Source organism: Lycium ferocissimum, unplaced genomic scaffold (genome assembly GCF_029784015.1).
Source record: "Lycium ferocissimum isolate CSIRO_LF1 unplaced genomic scaffold, AGI_CSIRO_Lferr_CH_V1 ctg7940, whole genome shotgun sequence".
NCBI lineage: Eukaryota > Viridiplantae > Streptophyta > Magnoliopsida > Solanales > Solanaceae > Lycium > Lycium ferocissimum.
In genome coordinates, this window is record NW_026727020.1 from 11,599 (window position 1) to 31,041 (window position 19,443).

Below are 19,443 nucleotides of genomic sequence, written 5' to 3' on the forward strand. Positions count from 1 at the left end.
ATTTGTAAAACTACATATCATTAATATAGCTAATATATCTCTCAAATATAAATACAAAATTTTTTTCTCCTCCCTTTTTGGGTTTAACTATATGTATATTTGATTAAATACCTTAAAACGTTTTTATTTTTATTTTTAATTTTATGTGTTAAATTTTTCCTAAATAAATAAAAAACTTACTTAACCTCTTCTAAAAGTCATTTTCTAGTATCATTTTCGCAATTTAATAAGTAAAATCACTTTTTGAAAAGATTCGTCAAACACAATATTTTTATCAAATACTAAAAAAGCACTTATCAAATGAATTGTTCAAACACAAATAACTTTTTCTCCAAACATACTTTTAAAAAGCTATTTTGACAAAAACATTCCTAAAAAATAAGTAAAGTATTTTAGAAATTTGGCCAAACATAAATTATATTATAAATTCTTATTAAATAAGTATTACATGTAAGTTCCAATTATAATTAAAAGAAGAATTGAATCATATCTAACTGATAGTAAACAACTATAACTAATTATATACTAGAATTTAAACAATTAGAAGCTTGTACCCAATTACATTGTATAACTAATTATATTTGATCTAGATGAGAAAAAACGTTATAATGATATGGTCCTTTGTTATTTCAATAATTTATCATTAATCAAATTATATATATCTTTTATATATGTTCCATATAATTAATTTAAATTACATTTGAATAACTAAGTATATCAAATTAGCTATTTTCCATGTATCTTTTATACTTATTACTAATTATATTCAATTTAAATAAGCATAAAGGTTAGATTTATAGTACTATTTTAAAACTTAATCGTTATAAATCTAATTAAGAATATAAAATTAAGAATTTAATATAATTGAAATAGGACCATATGCAAAAATTAACGATATCATATAGTAGTTGGTTTTTCCTATTTTACTTAATGCAAATTATATGTAGTTATTATTTAGGATATCTTCAGAAGTAATTTTCTTACTAATATTTGTTAGTACTTGCATTTACTTTCATTTACGTACACTATTATAGAAGGAAAGAAAAGTAAAATATAGTAGTGAATAAGTTAAATGGCCATAAAGGCTAGGGCAATTGTCCAAAATAAAATCTTCAAAACCTAAACATCTTCCTCCAATTCTCTCCCTTTCCAGCCGCCACACGCCCGCACCTCCTCTATTACTTTTCCCTTTTTGTCTTTGACCAGCTGTAATCGGCACTTCTCTCTTCCAATTACAAAGATCTTTATATTGTACTCTGTGTTTTTTCATTTTGTTATATGTTAAAATTCTTGTAAAAGAATTGTCAAGATCGTTACTTAGCAAACTTCATCTTTGTATTAATTTTTTTCTTTTTCTTTTGGGTTTGCCCATTCTTATTGTGCTGATTGTTAGTTTAATTTTCTGAATTTACAGATGCATTTTAATGACAAGAGTTAGAGAAGAGGAAAAAGCAGAAATTCGTTAAGCCTTTTTGTTTATGGTATGGAGATACATAAAATGTATTTATATCCGTCATTTTTATTTTATGATTCACATATAAGTTTGTGACAAAGTATTTTTGTTTCATTGTTTCAGGCTTTCAGCATATTCATGCAGGTAAAACCTACTTCGTGCTTTCCCTGAATGCAAGAAGATCATTAGGAGGGTTGCAGCATCACAAATCCCAGACAAATGTTTTTTTTTTTTTTTTTTGATATGAGAAACTTTAGAATTTTACGGATTATGGTTGAAATGTATAACATACTATACATAGTTTGTAATATTTGTTACTATCCAGCCTAGTCTTGAACTTTAGTTATATATTTGTGTATTTTTTGTATGAATTAAGTCATACCTTAAGCTTATTATGTTGTTAATGTTCATAATATATGTATTGATATGGAACCATTGAAAATATTTAATCTGGAAAAATAGCAATAGATTTGCAATGAAAAGTTTTATCGCTACTAATAAATAAATTTATATCAATAATTTATAATTTAATATATAATAAAAATATATCCACGGATCTTATGCCGATTTCTAGCTATGAAATTTTGAATTTGTAGCTAGACATAAATATTAATAACAAGAGGCTAATATGTAAGCATAGCTATATATTTTAATTTTTGTGGCAAAATAAATTACATCTTTTGCCACAATATATCACTTCGTGGCTAAAGCATAAAGATAGCCACACAGTTTATTTTGTCGTGGCAAAAGAATAAAATCACTTGCTACAAATATATTTTTCGTGGCAAAAATTTCTTACCATCATAGCTACAACACAAAAAATTCGTAGCAATAAGTATTAATCCTTAGCCACGGATCATGTAAAGTTTGTAGCTAACTTTTAGCTACGCTACATTTTGCTACGAATGCTACGGAAATTTTTTTGGTGGCTAAAGTGTTTAGCCACGGAAATTTTTATATTTAGCTACAATGTATTTTGTAGCAATATATGCCTTGTGTTGTAATGAAGATTGATTTGGTAACAAGCTTCAGGTAATATCGAGTTTAATTTGGCAAGATAACATCTTTATATAACCTCCTTCTTGGTTTTTTCCTCATTTAATAAATTTCAAATAAATTACACAAGCTGATAGATGACGTGGCAACGCACGTTAATAGAAACGAGTATCTATATTATTATAAAAGCATGAATATAAATGTTGGTTGACCAAAATATCCTTTAAATATTGAACGACTTTTATACCCTTTAAAATTCAAACAAAAATATTTTATGTTGGATAAAATTGTAAATGTAAAATTTTCCCACATATATAGGACATGAATGTCAACGAAAAAATTGTTAGTTGACTATAATTATGAATCCTAAAACTAATATACTAAAGATGTATTCCACGTCATAACTATTGTGTCCAATTTTATTGATAATGCTTCTTAATCTGTTTTTGTCCAGCATAAATTATTTTGACAGGAACAGAAAGAAATAGAGTCCTAATTAAATACTACCTCTGAATTTTTGTGCCTAAATAAGGTCCGACGGTTAATTCTTGGGCTCAACATTGTTTGTTTGGCGTTTCTTCCAAATTCCCATTGTGGCTGCTTGGGAAGATTAAGATGAAGGCTTGGAGCTTTTGTAAACCTTTGTCAACTTGCAGCTATAAACAAATATTTGCATTACATTCAGTTGCTCTTTTTGGTTTAATTTCCCCCTCTTATTAACCTCTCTCTTTCCTTTTCCTTCTTTCTATTGGTATTATTAACCACTCGGTGTGTGCAAAATTACTATTTATATCTTTGGGATACGCTCTATACTTTTTTATTTTTAGTTTAAATTTTTATTGTATAATTAAAAAATTCTTTAGCTTATTTGGAAACTGCATTTTCCACTAGTATGCTTAGGTATTTTCCCCTTTGAAGTTTAGAAATTGTTATTATGCTTAATTACGGTATGTAATTTTATTCTCTATACTTTTTCCCTTAAAATTATACCACATGCTTTGATTACTGAGATGATCAATTGATAATGTGAAAAGATCTGACTTCTCAGAATTGATAGCGTGAAATAAATGCGGAATTATAAACAAATGCGGATTCAAACTTGGTCATCTTTCATTGCTTGAACTTCCATGAATAAATAAATGGATCATATTCATTGCAGTACTTCGTTCACGAAAAACAACGAAAATATTCTATTTTAATATTAATGATCATAATAATTTCAAAGTAATGTGGAATATATAGCCTATTTTGGTTCCTAATAGACTATTAATGATCAAAATAATTTCATGCATATTACCTTAATCTTTTACTATCAATGTTTTCTAATACCATCTCTGTTCATTTTTACTTTTCTACTATATTAAAAGTAAGTTATCATTTTTAATTGCCTACTTTATCATATCAAGAGAAAAACAATTTCTTTTGATTTCAAGGAGTATTAATTTTAAGCTTTGATGCTGCTTCAAAAAGAGAATAACAAAATTCAGCAAACTTCACGAGAGGTATAATTTCTTCTCATTATTATACTCTTTATTTTCAACTTTATTATTTTTTGTTTAGAGGTCTCTGCGCCAACGAATTAACTGTGTTGTCTTGCTTTACCTTAGGATTTTCATATCTTATTATATCATAGATTAAGAATCAATCCATACGTATAAGTTTTTGGCAGTGAAACTTATTGCACGTCCTAGATACAGTGCGAAAGAAAAATATAATTACAGTCTGTTTAATTTTCCAAATTCATGCATGCATGTGGAAGATTAATTAGATGGATGTATTAATGACAATTTCTAATCAAGATAAGTTGATCAATGCCTGTAGAGGACATTTAGTCAAAGAGAAGGGCTTTGTCCATTTTTGAACAATTTTTTTGGATGAACAAAGTATTACCTACCGGTAAAAAATAATTATTTGAATTAATAAAAGAAATTTCATATCGGGTAACGATGTATACATTGTAAAGTGGGTTGTTCCCAATTTACTTTATGAATGATTCTATTTGTAATAGGCTATCTTTGAACATATCACAAAATTGTTAGATCTTTTAACTCTATATTACTATTAGTTAGAAATTATTTTAATAGTGTTCAGTAAAGTTTTCAATATTCTATGTTTGTAATGACAAAAATAAAAAAGTATGGTCACACAATCCCTAATGTGGATAATATTTGTGGTGAAATATTTTCAACATGGGTAAAAGAATAATAAATATATACCAAAAACATCATTTTAAAAAAGTATTAAAGTATTATTTGTATGAACTAATAATAATTAATAAATCTAATTATAAATAACTTAATGTAATATGTTTTTCTCATAGGACAGAAAATAACGTGCGAGGCACGTTCGTAGAGACTAGTTATTTTAAAAGCATGAATATAAATGTTGGTTGATCAAAATAGCCTTCAAATATTGAACGACTTTTATGCCCTTCGAAAACTAAATTATCGCTTTAATGAACCAATTCTATATTGAATAAAATTGTTATTATTTAACATTTTGTCTAATGTTTAGGATGTTGAAATCGGACCCTTTGGATTCGTAATGTAATAGACTTCAAATTTCAATTGATAGTCCAACTCAGAGTCTAACACAAAAAATAAGACACCTGCGTGCGCATGTATATTTGTATTTGAGATAAATTTTTTAAATATGAAGCAACTTGAGATAGTAGTAATCGTAAATTCTTAAGAAGATCAAGACTTCCATCATAATCTTAAAAGTTGTCGGAAGAGTTGGTTTGCGTTCATCCACGTCTGATTTGATCCGGGTAATTCTCACTTGTGCTAATAATTCTCCATAATAGGGGTGGATTTTGGTTATGCTTGGTATTAAGAGATTCTTATGAATATTTTGGTTGACCAAAATAGCCTTCAAATATTGAACGACTTTTATGCCCTTCGAAAGCTAAATTATCTATAATGAACCAATTCTATATTGAATAAAATTGTTATTATTTAAGATTTTGTCTAATGTTTAGGATGTTGAAATGACTAAAAATCGGACCTTTTGGATTCGTAATGTAATAGACTTCAAATTTCAATTGATAGTCCAACTCAGAGTCTAACACAAAAAACTGCGTGCACATGTATATTTGTATTTGAGATAAATTTTTAAATATGAAGCAATTTGAGATAGTAGTAATATTAACTTCTAGGAGGATCAAGACTTTCATCATAATCTTAAAAGTTGTCCGAAGAGTTGGTTTGCTTTCATCCACGTCTGATTTGATCCGGATAATTCTTACTTGTGCTAATAATTCTCCATAATAGGGGTTAAATTTGATTATGCTTGGTATTAAGAAATTTTTATGAATATGTTTACAAGTTCTAGCTGCCCTTCGCCGCTTCGTTCCACTTTGTAAACTATAATTTTCGCATATGTACTTTTCATATTTTGTACTCTTTAGTGAAAATCGTGCTTCCATCATTAATTCTAAGGTTGTGGCCTAAATCTTTTTTCTCACGTGCCTTGAGACGACCTCCAGCGTGTGTGTGTCATAGCTTAGTTTTATGCAGTCAACTTATAGCATGTTTGGCCAAGCTTCTAAAACCAGCTTATTTCGAAAATTAATTTTGATGAAAAGCAGTTTGTGTTTGGCCAATGAATTTAAAAAGCACTTTTGAGCAGCCAATAGTGTTTAACCAAGCTTTTTAAAAGTGCTTCTAAGTGTATTTTTCTCAAAAGTGCTTTTCAAAAGAGTGTTTTTGGGCAAAAGCTATTTTTTTAGCTTCTGAAAAAATGCTTCTACTACTCCCTATAAGCACTTATTTTCTCCAAAAAGTTTGGCCAAACATCATACTTGTTTAAAATAAGCTATCATTGAGAAAAAATAAGCTTGACCAAACAGGCTATTATTATGGTGTCGTATTGGTTTCAGTTGACCATGCTCTATTTTAAAGGCGAGAGAATCAGAAGGACGGTGGGAGTATTAATTACTAGGAAACCTCTGCATTACAAAGGATGCGTATTTCACCTCACAATAAAAGGATTTGTAGCAAAATTATTATTTACAGAATTAATTTGTCAAGTTGAGTAACCTATTCAAATCAATTCAATCAATTAAAAATTCATAGTTAAACAAACAAACGTTCAAGAATAACTTTATGAAAACAAAGTTTGTAAGTGAAGAGAACTACGACAGTAAACGTTACAAGAAAAACAATATTTTTTGTTTAAGTTTATTTCTTCATATTATTATATTTTTATTTGATGTCATTATTTCTATTCAGGTACTTAGTTATGTTAAAAATATATCGAATATGATTCTTAGGACCACCGCGAGTGCTCTGTAAATGGTAGTTATTTGTTTGGCCCTCCGAAATAATTTTTCAATCCAAATTTATTTTTCTTAGCCAAATACTCCATTGTTTTAGTTTTAGTTTTCAGAACTAGGACGAATAGTTGTAGTAGATGAAGGACTTGAAGGAAATTTGATGTTGAACCATCTTCCTCCAATAATTATCTTTGAAATGTACTTCAATGTTGATTCGATGATATTGATCAATTTTTATGCCCTTAAAAATTATATTATTTTTATAAGAAAATTATTCTGTATTGGATAAAATTGGAATATTTGACAATCATTAAGAATATACATGCAGTTGAAAATATGTTATTTGAAGTACACATTTCATAATATTTAACGCTTATATGATTCGTGCAAAGCACAAACATAGAAACTAGTTTATAGTAAAATATGTGATGAGGAGGTAACTACGGAAAATATGCCCCAGTTATGCCCTTAAAAATACTTAGCAATATGTAATGAATCATAATTGATAGAAAAAAGAATTGCAAGAAATTTGGAAAAGAAACTGGGGATGTTCTCATTCGATGCTTCAAAATTTATGTGCGAATACATTCTACAGCAAGAACCAATTGTAACTAACTGAAAAATCCCCAAAATATCATAGTTAACAACTCAATTAATTCTAACAACGACCAACTGTTTCCCGGAAAGGATTAAGTGCACAACCTCAAATTCCATTGGCCTGCATTGTAAGAAAGCCCTGCTTTTATCCACCTATGACCTAAACTAAATCGCCCCCTTAAGTGCATGAATTTTCTTTACTAAGAAATTCCACATAAGCAGAATATATAGATCTCTTGTTCAGTTTTCATCTAAAACCTTAACTAAAGAATGACTTACTAACTAAAGGATGTTGTAGAAACTGTGCTATTGAACATACTTTGATGCTAAGTTGCTTGTCGAATCCTTCAAAAATGCACTATTTTTGGAGGATCCGACACACATCCGTCGACATTTATAAAGAGTTGAAGCAACATAGTTGTGATGTCATACCCGCGCGAGTCTCCCACGTGAGCTTAGACGCATTTACGTCCAACATTTTCCTCGTCCTCCTCCTTCTTACCATCCCTATGCAACATTCCGGCCATTATTTCTTTCATCCGACTCTACAATAATTTGTTGTTGTCTTAAACACTTCTCAAAGAAAAATGATTTGCTCCACAAATCTGACTTTCTTACATTACGGAGCCGTTTGGACATGATTTCATCTCATGAGATGAAATCATGTTTGGACATGCAGTTTGGATTTCTTAAGTTGCAGTTTTTTTTTTTTTTTTTAAACATAAAAACCCCACAAGTTGTGAAAACCATCAAAATTTTCCTAATTCTTATACAATCTTACTAAATGAGTAAATCACAGTTCATAATAAAATTAATACGCTACTAGAATGCCTTTCTAAAAAATATAACATCAATTGATCAAACTTTAGTTCAATAAAAAGGAAAATTTAACATGAATAGTAATGTAACTACTCTTTAATATAATCCTCCCACATGGTAAAACATGATTGATAAATATATTTTACCAACTTCCAGATTAATATTTAATACAAATGGTTGGTAAACATAATTGGTAAATATATCTACCAATTTATTGGTCTTTTTTTTTTTACAAAATATAAACGTATGGGTCAAATTTTACATTTATATTTTTTGAAATCATGATTTCAAATCCTAAATCATGCCTTTTTGGATGATTTGGAATTTCATCTCATGAGATGAAATCAGAGATGAAATTGCATGTCCAAACGCTGATTTCATCTCATGAGATGAAATCGCATGTCCAAACGCCTACTAAGTGGCCAGAAGAAAGGTAAAAGTAGGGAATAATGGACCAGGAGAGATGGAGCTTTCCTTGGAATTCTTCCTTTCCAGTCAAGTTATCGAAGATCAAGAACAATATCGTAACAAGAAGATGTAATATATATATATATATATATATATATATAAAACCTTTTTCAATGTAGAGCTACAATCATTAGAAAACATGTCTTGTTGAGTAAATTTTGATTTCATAGATGTCAAAATGTCATGCAATAACCTTGTATTAGCAACAGTTCAATTTGACAATTATGCATGGCATAATATGTTGCTTAGGGCTGGGATTCCAAAAACAATGGCGGATAAGATCATGCCTACGGTCGTTTAATTGACATGTACTAATTAATTGGAGTATACAGATGTACGTCTAACGACGGTTTGTCCTTTTCTTATTTTTAGTTATGTGCTTGGGGAATATATTCTCGCCAACTTTAATTAATAGCTATAAATATATGATAGACTTAATTGCTGAGAATATATATTTTGCATACCGTGAATACCATCACTTTTGTGAGGTTGGAAACCCTATTTTTTTTTTTGGTCAATTATTATTATAGACTTTGCCCCAAGCACTCTTTTTTTCTCTCTCCTCCCCCTTTTTTCTAACGGCTCTTTCAACGACCATATTGGCTAGTTTCTGGCGGTTGGAGACCACGCTCCACCGTCATGGAGCCGCCTGGAGGCCCTCCTCCGGCGCGTCTCACTACGGTATCTCTTCCCCCTGAAATCGCAAATCCTCTTATAGACAAAACTCAAAAAAAAAAAAAAAACATCTTATGCAAACACTATTGCTGCTCCATCGACTTCAGCACAACATCCATATGGAAAGGAACAAATCAAAGGTCATCAAACCCATCACAATGGTGTTCCTTCTGTGATCTTTAAAGCTATTGATTATTATGGCACTATGGCAGAGGAGTGTCGATACACCTTGGTGGGTCGGTTCATCAAAAATCGACCTCAAATTGACAAAATTAGGTCGAGTTTCAAAGAAATGGTATCGGTTAAGGGATCGGTAAAAATTGGGGCTTTTGATAATTTCAATGTCTTCCTTGAGTGGACAAACGAGGAAGACTTCACTAATATCTGGTTTCGACGAGTAATTGAGCTAGATGGAATGCAAATGTGGATCCATAAATGGTCGCCTGATTTCAAACCTGAAGAAGATATTCCCAGTGCTCTAGCTTGGGTCCTTTTCCCAGGTTTACCCTTTCATCTTCATGCTTGGCATTATGCGAAACAATTATGTTTAAATATTGGTACCCCTTTGATGTTGGATGCTGCTACTAACCATAGAACCCGACCAAGTATGGCAAAAGTTAGAGTTGAAATTGATTTGTTGAAATCTAGACCGGATAAGATTTGGATTGGGATTGAATCTGAAAACTCACCTCTGAAGGGATTCTATCAAAAAGTTGAATATGAAGGCGTCCCTAAATATTGTAGACATTGTAAGAAATTAGGTCATAATACGGAAGATTGCAGAGTGTTGGAGAAAATAAATATTAGAAGGGAACTGCAAAAAAATGATTATAAGAAAGGTGAATTCGTGGGAGAGAATTTAACTGATAAAGAAATATTGATTGGGAAAAATCAGGTTGAAAAGGAGGAGAACCAGCATATTAAGAATGGTAATGAAATGGTTACACACCAGGAAGAAAAGGACACAGAGAAAGACATGGATACTAACAGACTAGTGGAGTCCAATGTCAAGAAAAAAAGGAAGAAAAAGAAGGAAAGGATCAGGAGGACTCCCAAAAAGAAAAACAAAGTCTTGTTCAAAACCATTTCTAGATTGAAAACTGGGAGAAGAAGTAAGCAAAATGGATTTATTATCAATATTCCAGGCAAGGAAAAGAAAGCTATTGAAATTATGGAAAGTGTGTCACAAAAAATGAGCTCCTCCCTGAACAAAGATGACGGAATAAACAAGAGGGCCGAAGAGGAAAAAAGTGACACTCAAATAGATCAAACTCATGTGAGAAATACTGAGGAAGATGGGGTCAGTAGTAAGAATCAGGAAAAAGATTGCCAACAACAGGAGCAACTGCAAGAAGTGGAGGAAGGTGAAATCCTGTCTCCTATTGTTGAAAGCACCCCAAGTCTACCCTCTTATATTAAGAATCATAAAGGTATTGATTTAATTGTTGAGCTGAATTGTGATCCTAGCTCAAAAGGTGAACAGAGAAAAGTCACACAAACAGAGGAAAAAAGGCAGGAAAAAGAAGGTATCAACAGTGAAATTGCTAGTACCAAATCCATGGATACACAGCAAACAAAATAGAAGAAGAAACATATGGGAGAGGGCAACCTACAAACAGTTTCAGAAGAGTCAAGAACTACAAACAAGGAGATTTATGATACTAGCCAGAGCCACGGAAAGGTGCTGGTTAAGAACACAAGAGGTAGAAGCAAAACTAAGAAAACTGTTAAGGAAAAAGGCAAAGACATCAAAAAGAAGTCTCATTGCTAGAAGCAAAGAAAAACTGCAAAGACAAAGTGCCCCGCCCCCTAATATTATCCATGATTAGTACAATCCTTTGGAATATAAGGGGGTGAGGTCGAGAAAAGCTTTCAAAAGATTGAGAAATCACATTAACATCAACAAAGCTACCTTTGTAGCTATTTCAGAACCTTTCTCTCATCATAGTAAGATAGAAGGGTACAAAAGTTATTTTGGATTTCAGCACTGTGTAGCAAACACAAATGGTCAAATATGGTGTTTTTGGAAAAATTGGGATTTTTTTCAAGTCATTGAAAATGATGAGCAGCAAATTACTATCAACTTCAAAGAAAATCCTAATGATAATGGTACCTTTGTAACTGTTATCTATGCAAAGTGTACTGCTCTTGAAAGGATTGATCTCTGGAATAGTATTGAGGATATGAGCAGTAGAATCACTGGTCCATGGTGTATGGGAGGAGATTTTAATGTAATCATGGACCAAGATGAAAACTTGGGGGCAGACCTCACAGAAGTTGTAAGAGTTTGGACTTTATTACTTGCATGAATAATTGTGGCCTGACTGATGCGGGATTTACAGGACCAACATACACTTGGTGTAACAATTGGGTTCCTAGCAAAAGGATTTGGAAAAGGTTGGATAGAGTTCTAATTAATGATGAATGGACTTTGAAATTTCAAAATAATGTGGTAGAACATCTGCCTAGAACAGGGTCTGATCACAGACCTCTGGTTTTAAAATTTAGTGATGATTCACAAAATCACATTAAGTATTTTAAGTTTTTAAATTTTTGGGTCGATCAGCCTGGTTTTTTGGAAACTGTTAGGAGTGCCTGGAGCTTGAATGCTAAAGGGAATGCTATGTGGAGACTGCAGACAAAGCTTAAAAACCTTGGAAGAATTCTAAGTTATTGGTCAAGAAACAGCATTGGGGATATACATGAAAATGTCCAGATTTGGGAAGCAAAAATGGAATTATTGGAAGAATTGGATATGACCAATAACAGTGATCATAGCAGGGAAGAGTTGAATAAGGGATATGCTGAATATGTCAGATGGATGAGCCTTCAAGACTCCTTGCTAAAGCAGAAAACATAGCTTAGCTGGTTCAAGGATGGGGATAAAAACTCTAAGTATTTTCACAGTGTGCTAAGGAATAAAAGAAGGAGATTACAAATTTAGCAAATAAAAAACAGTAAAGGGAGATGGATTCACGGTCCTGAGAAGATTGCCAAATCTGCCACTAGATATTTTGAGAAACAATTCAATCTTAAACATCATTATACAAGCAGCAGAATCCTGAATTGTATCCCAAGAGTGATTACTGATGAACACAATAAGATGATCACCAAAGTACCAGACAAGGAAGAAATTCATAATGCAGTCTTTGGTATGAGTTGTGACAGTTCAGCAGGTCCTGATGGATTTAATGGTAAATTTTTTCAAGTCTGCTGGTCTATTATTGAAGAAGATGTTGTGGAATTTGTTAGAGAATTCTTCAAAGGCAAGAAGCTTACAAAATTTTATACACATACATGTCTTGCCCTCATTCCCAAAGTTGACTCTCCTTTCAATTTCTCTGATCTTAGACCAATCAGTCTGAGCAACTTTTCTAATAAAATCATTTCCAAAGTACTTGCAAACAGACTCAATCCTTTACTTCCCCTTCTTATCTCTGAAAATCAAAGTGGATTCATTTCTGGAAGGCTTATCACAAATAATATCATGTTGACACAAGAAATTATTCACAATATCTCCAAAGTTAATAAGGGGGGTAATGTGGTGATCAAATTAGATATGGCTAAAGCCTATCATAGAATTTCATGGGTTTTTCTGATGGAGGTTTTAAAGAGATTTGGTTTCAATGATCAATGGATTGATTTGATCAACAAGAGCATCTCAAATGTTTGGTATTCTATCATTCTCAATGGAATCAGGTATGGTTTCTTCACTTCCTCTCAAGGTTTGAAACAAGGAGATCCCATATCTCCTTCATTATTTGTTATTGCTGCAGAGGTTCTATCTAGGTCCTTAAACAGTCTACAACAAAATCCAAAGTTTACTCCTTTCACTATGAGCAGTAGAGGGCCACAAATCACTCACCTAGCTTATGCAGATGACATTGTCATCTTTAGCAGTGGCAACACTTCATCTATCAGACCTATTATGAAGAATATCAGAAAATATGAAGTTGTTTCTGGACAAATGGTTAATAAGGATAAAAGCTGCTTTTTAACTAGTCCCAAAACCTGTGCCTATAGAATAAATAGGATCAGGAAGCATACTGGTTTCATTGAAAAGGATTTCCCCTTTACCTACTTAGGCTGCCCAATTTATACTGGTATTAAGAAGATTAGCTACTTTGATTGTATGGTTACAAAAATTGTGAAAAGATTGAATGGTTGGCAAGGTAGCATGTTATCCTATGGGGGAAGAGAAGTTCTTATCAAGAGTGTTATACAAGCTTTACCTACTTATACACTCAGTGCTATAAATCCCCCAAAAAAGACCATGGAACTTATAGAGAAACACATTTGCAACTTTTTTTGGGGTTCTGAAAATGGAAAGAAAAAGTATCACTGGTGTGCTTGGGAAAAGATGTGCTATCCTAAAAATGAAGCCGGTATAGGCATCAGGAGCATGAAAGATATTGCTAATACTCTAGCAGTTAAAAGGTGGTGGAGATTTAGATCAATGAACTCTCTATGGGCAGACTTCTTGAAAGCTAAATACTGCATCAGGAAGCATCATGTTAGCAAAAAATGGGTTTCAGGTAATTCACAAGCCTGGAAACACCTCCTCCGGGCAAGAGACAAAAGTGAAAAATTCATTACCTGGAAAATCAATAATGGAGAGTGTAGTTTTTGGTGGGATGAATGGACAGGAAAGGGCCCGCTTGCTTACACCTACAGTGACTATATACCTAGAGGAGGACAAAATTCTAAGGTTAAAGAATACTTTGCTGATCACTCTTGGAATATGCATAAACTGTACAATACTCTTCCTGCTCAAATTGCTCTTTATATCAGCACTGTTAACATTGGAAGCATTCATGAAAAGGATTATGCTATATGGAATGCTACTGATAATGGGATCTATACTAACAAGTCTCAGTTGGGCAATAGTTAGACATCAGAGACAGCCTAACAATCTTCTTAAGAAAATTTGGCATAATTCCATCCCTTTTAAAATTTCCTTCTTGACTTGGAGACTTATTCATAATAAGCTCCCTTTTAAAGATGTTGTAGCTAAATTTGGGAAGCAGGGATTTAGCACTTGTATATGTTGTAGTGTTGCTCAAAATGAATCTCCACAACATGTTTTTGTTGAAGGGAAAGCTGCACATCACTTGTGGAACAGAATTGGAGCTCCTCTTGGTAAGAGACATCAGGATGTTCCAATCAGAGGACTATTGGAATCTTGGTGGAATATGAAGGCATGCAATAAGGTTCAAAGTCTTGTTTTTCAGATTGCCCTTATCACGATCTTCTGGGAAATTTGGAAAACATGGACAGCCTGTAGATTTGGAGAACAAAAGAAATTCAGTCTACACAAGATGGAAACACAAGCCATGTGGAATATTAGAACTGCTATCAACATTGCCTATCCAAAGATCTACATTGAAGGAACCTGGTTGAACTACTGTGAGAAAATTGAAAAGCTGATTCCAGTACTTAAGGTTGTCTCAGTATGTTGGGCAAGACCACCAAATGGATAGATGAAACTAAACACTGATGGTAGCTTTAGTAGCGCCACCGATAGAGCTGGGATAGGTGGTATACTCAGAAATGATAAAGGGGATTTCATCATGGCTTTTTCATACTTTGTTGACTGTGAGACAAATAATCATGCAGAAGCTCTTGTTGCAGATTTGGAATCAACTGGTGCATTCAACAAGGCTTGAACAATATTATTGTGGAACTTGATTCCCAGATCATTGCTAACATGCTAAAGGAGAAAGGCACAGACAACTTGAAACTGAAGCATATAATCAGTAGAATCACAGGACTGATCAATGGTAACACAAAGATGACTGCTCATTGCTATCGAGAAGCTAATTCTGTAGCTGATTTTTTTGCTAAACTTGCTTCAACAAGTGGAAGGAGGACCTTGCATATTTCTCATATGGGATTACCAAGAGTAGCCAAGGGGCTAATTCAACTTGATAAGCAACAATTACCTACCTTTAGAAGAAGGTTTGAAAAATGTAACTTTGTAATTAGTTAAGTTTGTACTTTACCCTCAAGGGATGTATTTTGTTGTTGGCTAGTTCATCCCTCAGATTGTTTATCAATCTTTTTTGTAGACTTGAGGCAAGGCACCATGTCCCCCTCTTGTCATTTGTAATATATATTACTTAATATCACATGGTAGGGGTCAAGCCAAACCCCCCACATCATAGGCTCACAACCTAATGATGATGGCTTATTTAAAAAATAAAAAAAAAACCCTATTTTTAAGACTGATTTGAAATTACTTTCAAAATAATTTTCACGGTATACTATTCTTCTTTAATGATCCTTATATAGTTGGTACGTAGCGTCAAAGCTGCTTGGTGTCGTGTTCCAAACACCTTTGTGAGGTGGGAAACGCCTCAGGTTCTCCACACAATTATTATTAATACATATTTACATATAATAAGAAGCATACAATTTGACAATCCATGAAACCAAATATAGAGCAAATATATTCCATACAATTAATAATGTACAACACAAATTTTAACATGATTAATAACATTGAATAGAATGTATCTTACACAATTTCTTTGGAACACCATGCACTGCATGCATGGCTCCATTTATTTTCGAGTACTACAGTAGTATATATGTATAAAAATTACGTACGTGAAAAGCCTTATTATTAAACAACCGGTGATGGCTTTGCAAACTGCATAAATTACCACTAAGCTTAAGATAATAGAGGAGGAATACTTTGTTCATTCCTAAAGAAATTTACCGGATCAACTTTCGTCTTCACTTGCACCAATCTATCAAAGTTGTTCTTGAAGTATTTCACTCCCCAAATTCGTGCTTGTGCATAGCTTGTGTTTCCTTTGTTGTTCACTCCCACATCAAGATCTCGGTAGTTGAAATAAGCAGCTCTAGGAGATTTGGACACATACCTAGCCATGTATCTGTAAAGATTTCGAATCCAAGTTAGATGTTTTTTAGAACTTTCCATTTTTTCCCAACTCAAGTCATAATGGATTATGAATATGTTTCCAGCTCTATGAGGAAAAGGGGTTTCAGATTCTGAGATGTCACTCATCTTTCCTCCATAAGGACTAAACATTAATTGGGCTGAGTTTTTGCCTACTAGGTTAAATAGTTTCCATATACCTTCGAGGCCATTTATTGAAATAGGGTGCTGGACAAAGTCTGATTTCCTTTTGAAGTACCCCCTTTGATCAGTTGTGGTATTCCAATCTAGTAACGCCTCAATTGGTGTGCCCCTAGGAAGCCAAAAATAGACTATAGATTCAATCCAACTCATTTCAATGCAATCTTCTTTCACCAACCCTAATTCAGGGAAGCTCTTTTCCATTTCGTGGAGGAGTTCATCAACTCCTCCAACGAACATTGTAGTGAAAGAGGCATGCATAGTTCTTTTCCCACGCCGGAATGGAGATTCACTGTTGCTCAGGAAGAGCCTGAGGAGAAGACGGTCATCAACTTTGTCAGCTATGTGTTGCCATTTGTAGACTAGTTGAGTTGCATTTTGTTCCAAGGTTCGTGTCACATTGAAGACAGTCACCTTTTCTGGAATATCGAGTAATTTAACTTTCCATGAAGTAATGAGACCAAAGCTAGTCCCTCCACCTCCTCTAATGGCCCAAAAGAGATCCTCGCCCATTGATTCTCGATCATGGATTCGTCCATTGGCATCAATTAATTTAGCATCAATGATGTTATCAGCAGCAATACCGAATTTTCGTGACATCATGCCATAGCCTCCACCACTAAAATGTCCACCAACACCAACAGTGCTGCAAACCCCAGCAACAAAAGCCAGTTTTTTACTTTTTTCCGCGATTCTATAGTAAAGTTCCCCTATGGTCGCGCCAGCTTGAATCCAAGCAGTCTTTTTTTTTGGTGTCAATGGAGATTGATCTTAGTTTCCTAAGATCAATAATGACAAAAGGGTTTTCAGAAATGAACGAAAGTCCCTCATAGTCATGTCCACCGCCTCGAATTCTGATTTGTAGGCCATGTTTCTTGGAGCAATGTATAGCTGCCTGAATTTGAGATTCATCCTTAGGAGTGAAAATAACTGAGGGTTTGAAGTCGGAAGTTATCCTTAGATTACCTGAAAAGGAGTTCAAAAGGGTTGAATATGATGAGTTTTTGGGAGTGTAGAGGACTTGTGATATTGAGTTTGAGTTCATAATTTTGTGAGAAAGGCATTCAAGAAAGTCATCATGTTTGCTGGCCCATGATGACGAAAGGCAAATTGAGAGAAAGAGAAAGATTGTTAACTTCTTGAAAGTAGTCATTTTGATTAATTTGTTGTTGCAAATTCTGGTGATGGAGAAATGGAAACCGAAGAACCTCTATTTATAGTTTTGGCTTGAGAGAAAAGAAGCTTAGTTTCAACCCTAAGACCGCCTGGTATGGAATAATACCAATGTTTTCACCTACTTTATTCGTAAAATATGTACTCCTAATCCGTGATAAAACTTTCCAAAGAATTTTCACTAATTAGTTGTAAAAATAAAATTGAACTCTTGATGGATCTATTAAATTATTAATCATCTCTAGTTTTTTTTTTTTTCTTTTGGATGGTACATTGTGAGGACAATAATTACTTAAATCTTGCGTAAGCTACTTGACTTGAATCTGCCAGAAGAAAAAATTGTGTTTATTAGAAAGTCAGCACATTTGTTCGCCGTCTTCATGTTTATTAGAATCAAACCATCTTCATGTTTATTAGAATCAAACCATCTTCATGTTTCTGAACTTTATTTATTAGAAAGTCAGCACATTTGTTCGCCATCTTCATGTTTATTAGAATCAAACCATCTTCATGTTTATTAGAATCAAACCATCTTCATGTTTCTGAACTTTATTTATTAGAAAGTCAGCACATTTGTTCGCCTTCCTCCAATTATGTTTCATAGTATCCTTGTTGGTTTCCAGATTATCCAAATCTTAACCATATAACCCTATCACTGAATGATAGGCGTATGAAAAGGTTTTCCTGGAACGATCTTCCAAGGCGTGTAAATATAAAATGCATTATTTTTCCCGTGCAAGAAAAGCATATATACATTTCAAAGAGAGTCCGGAACCAAAATGCCCCAAAAAAAAACATTTTGAACCAAAATATCCCAACAAAAAAAAAAAGTTACGAAAATACCTTTAGCGCAGTAATTTACTGCGCTATAGTGTTCCTCTTTTTTTTTTTTTTTTTTGCCCTTTTGGTTAACCCTTCTTCCATTACACTTTTTAACGTACTTTGACCATAGATTAATCATGCTTCGGGACCCCGAAACTTCAATATTTTATATAGAACCCTACTTATTTTTGTGCGATTAATAAGGTAGGATCAATACATCAAGGATACACAAAAGTTCGGATGGCCGTTTTAGTGGTTGAAAAGTGCTCGAACGCCATTTTCGTTTGAAGGCTCGGTGATATTAGCTTGAAGTTCTTTACGAATACTTAAACTTGTTCATTAATAATTAATCAAAAGTTAGTCAAAATGGCAGCATTCATACAAAAAAAAAAAAAAAAACTTAATTAAATTGCATCATTCATAACCTTGAGTAGATGAAAATACTTAACATACTAATATTCTTCAAAATAACAGCATAATGATATATTAAACTTAAAACTAAAATCACAACATTCTTAATCATCATCGAGTACAAGTCCTCAATATCGTCCTCGAAAAATATTGGCGGTTTCTTAAGACACATCTTTTTTCAAGAGTGCTTAGTTCTCTCTATTGATGATGCTTGTTCTTCGACGCCTTTAGCATGTAAAATCTACATCGTCTTGCCAGTTCCGTTGTTTTCTTTTCTAATCCTTTGCACGGCAAGCTCGCAAGTTTCTGGACCTACTTGAGGCATGGTTAAGGAGTACCTTGTTAGGATTGGAGCGTTGAGATTTTCCAAGTCACGAACAAGACGTTCTGATTTGGCAAGCCGATGTGACCATTCTCGGCGTAAACCGCAATAATATTCCCGCGGATCTGAATATTTCACACCTGAGAAATCATCATTACGCTCTATAAGAAGGTGGGGATTTAGCTCATCTAGTTTGAAATCACTGGTATCGCTCGAAAAACTGCTATGATTTGAACTATCATGATCACTGCTATTTGGTTCTTTTGGAAGGAGTAAGAGCCCGTTTGGATTGGCTTATAAGTTGCTTATAAGCTGTTTTCAGCTTT

General features: G+C 33.2%; 1 pseudogene; it reads right to left on the reverse strand.

Annotated features, from left to right (window-relative positions):
- Positions 1-15,754: 15,754 nt before the first annotated feature.
- LOC132045789 (tetrahydroberberine oxidase-like) lies at positions 15,755-17,631 on the reverse strand (annotated as a pseudogene).
- Between the last annotated feature and the right edge of the window lie 1,812 nt (positions 17,632-19,443).